This window comes from Octopus bimaculoides, chromosome 2 (genome assembly GCF_001194135.2).
Source record: "Octopus bimaculoides isolate UCB-OBI-ISO-001 chromosome 2, ASM119413v2, whole genome shotgun sequence".
Classification (NCBI taxonomy): domain Eukaryota; kingdom Metazoa; phylum Mollusca; class Cephalopoda; order Octopoda; family Octopodidae; genus Octopus; species Octopus bimaculoides.
Window position 1 is genome coordinate 54,044,834 of NC_068982.1, and position 4,134 is coordinate 54,048,967.

Sequence of the window (4,134 nt, forward strand, 5' to 3'; positions counted from 1 at the left end):
AACACAAGACGTTAACTTGGAAGAAATACCGCTATGCATTTTTCTTGGCGCAGAGACGACGCTGCTAGCTCGCCGCCTTAGAACCTAACTAAATATCGGTTTCAAATTTTGGCACAAGGCAAGTAATTTCGAGGGAGGGTACTTATTTTATCGATCCCAAAAGAGATGAAAGGCAAAGTTGACCTCGGCGGAATTTGAACTCAAAACGTAAAGACAGACGAAATACCAATAAGCAATTTGCGCGGCGTGCTAACGATTCTGCCAGCTCGACGTTTTAACCTAACAAAATATTGCAATGCTTTTTTTTTTTTTTTGATACCTGACTAATTCTATCGAACAACCGTTCTTTATAATATAGGAATTTAGTTTTCTGACGCAGCCACAAAATCACTAGGGTACTGTAGTCTAGATCAAGGCAAGATGAAAGAAGTTGAGCTCGGAGATTGTGGTGTGTGAAGTGTGAAACTAAATAGCGCAGGGTATGCTGTTCGTTTCTCTACCGACTCTGATTATCCATACTCTTGATAAAATAATATATATATGATTTTTTTATATATAGGCGGAAGACTAGAAATTTGAGGGCAATGTAAGCAGTCGATTAAATCGATATCGGTACAAGTAAAACACCGAGTTTCCGGATAGTGATTACTCTGCACTAACTTACTAACAAAGAACTCCAAACTCCCGCGGCTGCCAGACTAGTCTACAGGTACTTTGCACAGTTTAGTACCGTCGACAGTACACTATTAACTTGCATGGGAAACCCGGGCCGATTGATTGGCCCAAGTGATACAAGCGGAAAAGACTTCGGGGCCGATCCATTGACCTTATGAAACAACTGTTTTGAAGTGGAATAACCAATCAGAGATTGTCTTTCAGTAGATATAAAACTATATAATATCTATAGTTTTAAATACTAATAAAATAGTTTTAGGTACTTTATCCTTTGTTTTCTACATGCACCCAACATTTTCAATCTCAACAGAAAAAACGTTTCGGTGTTTTTGGTTACACATACCAAAGCACCGTGTCTCGAAAAGGTTAATACACTCGTAGCATTTATACCAATGTACAAGTATCTATATTTCATTCGATTATTAAAGTAAAATTAATATTTGTTTAAGTTAGATCAATGGTTTTCAGCTGGGTTCTGCATGTTATTGTTCTTTGTTCCTTTTCGAGCCATGCCTGGATCATAAGGGCCGTTTTCCCGGTTTCATTAGCATATATGTTCCCCACCTGGACGTGACGCCGTCCGTCACAGGTGAGCTACTAGATGCGGAAAGAAAGAGAGAAAGTCGGGGCAAAAGAGTCAGCAGAAGTTCGCCATTACCTTCTGCAGGAGCCTAGGTGTTTCGCTCATAAACACATACCTCGGCCGGTCTAGATTCAAACCCGCGACAGCGACTCCTCTGCTCTAACCACTAGACCATGTGCCTCCACCAGGGTTCCGTATGGAATACTTAATTATACCACTGATTTAGAGTTTGTTGACAAAGATGACAACGCTTGGTACGGAAAAATCAGTAAACCTGAAAGGCTTTGGAACCAAGTTTGTGGAAAATCGATGTTGTACCCGTACTTGAATGGTATTATATTTTACGATGTTGCACCCGTACTTGAATGGTATTATATTATATTTATTGATTATGAAAAGCAAAGTTGACAGCGGTCAGATTTCAACTCAAAATGTATAGAGCCCGAACAAATATAGGTAAGACATTTTATCCGATACTCTAACAATTCTGTCAATTCACTTTCCAATGATGATAATTTCTAGCACAAGCAGAAGACAAGAGATTTGGCAAGAGAAGCAACTATTTGATTAAGTCGTACTTGATAGAGAACGTAGAATGACCGCAAGCCAATTTGTCCGACGCTCTTAAATTTTTTCTAGTTCACCGCTTTATATCTTTTATCTTGTGCTTATTTATCATTAGAATGTGGTCATGCTGGAGCACCGCCTTGTAGCGCTTAGTCGAACAAATCGGCACCAGTACTCTTTTTAAAGTCTAACACTTATTCTATTGCTCTCTTTTGCCGAACCTCTAAGTTACGGAGTGCAAACAAACCAGCATCGGTTGCCAATAATCGTGACACACAAACACCCACACCCACACACACACACACACACACACATACATACATACATACATACATACATATATACATACATACATACATACATATATATATATATATATATTCGTACATACGAGGGACTTCCGCTCAGTTTACCTCTACCAAAGCCATTAACAAGGCTTTGATCTGCTTGGGACTGTACTCAGAAGAAATTTCCCCATGATGCTGCGCACTGTGACTGAACCCGAAATCATATGGTTGCAAAGCGAGATATTTTAATCACACACCATGAAATAAAAAAAAGTGATTATTAACGACTAATCAATTTTTAGAAATAGTATTTTCGTATTTCTCACACGTCAAAGTGGATATTGTCATTAATGCAAAATAATGTTTTCTCACAGACATAAGGCCGCATAATTTTATTTTTATTTATTTTTTTTCTTTGGATTATGTTAAAAAAGTCTATCCAGGCAGCGCAAGATATTTTTCCTTCGCTCTACAAATTCTATTTATCCATAGTCTTTAAGATACAATAATTGTTTCAAAAATTCCATCGACTAAAATATTATCGCGGATAGCGGTTAATATACTCGTTATCCTTTATACATCTCATTAAGATAATTAAGCTGTTTTAATGCAGAAAAAAATATTATTAAATAGGTTGTGACGTTTCTTAAGAATAAAACAGACATTCAAGTCAAGTCTGTAAATGTTTTAATTTGTAACAGGAGAATTAAAAAGACAGATGGGATTTTGAAATAGGATCATCCTGTTCTATTTATGAGAATACAATATACAAACATGAAAGTAAATCAGAATCAAAGACTGTAATTACTGAACGTGATTTAAAATGCAATTGATTTAAAAGGCATATGTTGCCAATCATTTATTTAATTTGCATTAAATAAATCTCTAACTTAACTATACTTTAAGTTTTTTTTTCCATGCGTATATCATATGTGAATATTCCCACTTACCCCATCACCAAGTGATTGTTTTTTAATGCTAATTTTTCAAGCTTGTTCATTCACGTTATTGGACATATAATCAATCATTTCCTCTTGCCTACTTCGAAAAGAAGAGGTTTCATAAGAAGGAAATATACACAAAATTGTCTCGTGCACTTGCCTAAATTATTATAATATTATCAATCATTGAACTAATATCTCCTTATTTTTCTTTCTCACTGCTTCATTATTTTCAATTAAAGTTTGGTTGCTCATTGTATTAATGATATCAAAAGAACTTAGCTATACTTCCAATTCTGCAAACCATGTTTTATTTATTTATTATCATTTTTGAATTAGCTAGAATGCTGCTATAAATGTTGGTGACAGCTGACAGAATAATTTCTGGTAGTCTTACGATTAAGTTATTTTAAAATGAAAATATAAACTTCTTGCTGAAACGTAGTTGCTTAACACAAGACAAACCAACAAAAGTTGAATGTAATGCATTTTATGTAAATTCAATGAGTTTTGTGTTACTATTATAAAACTCTTTATACTTATTTACATAAGTATAAAGCGTGGTCCATTTTCGTGTGTGACTTTTATGTAAGTTATGTGAAACAACAAAAAAAACATCTTAAAACTGCAGCTCCGATTTTCACTGAAGTCTACTACACAGTAAACAGAAAGATTACTAGAAGTTTTTTTTTTTTTCCAACGCAATTTCTTAAAAGAAGAGATATAGGTGAAGACATGACTATGTGGTTAAGAAGCCTACCTTATGACCACGTTAGTTCGGGTTCATCCCACTGCGCGGCACCTTAGGTATCTTCTAACATAGCTCTCCGTCGACCAATGTATTATGAACGTGATAGACGAAAGCTGTGTGGAAGTTCTGTGGAAGCTATGTTTTTTCCTGCTGCTCCCACCATTTGTCAACTAGTGTTGACATGTTTACTTTCGCGTAACTTAGCGCTTCAGCAAAAGTGTCCAATAGGATAAGTACCAGATTGTTTTAATTTTACTGCCTTTCTCATCCCTAACTACATTTACAGTTTAGCGGGGGAAACCTATACATATATATATATATATATATATA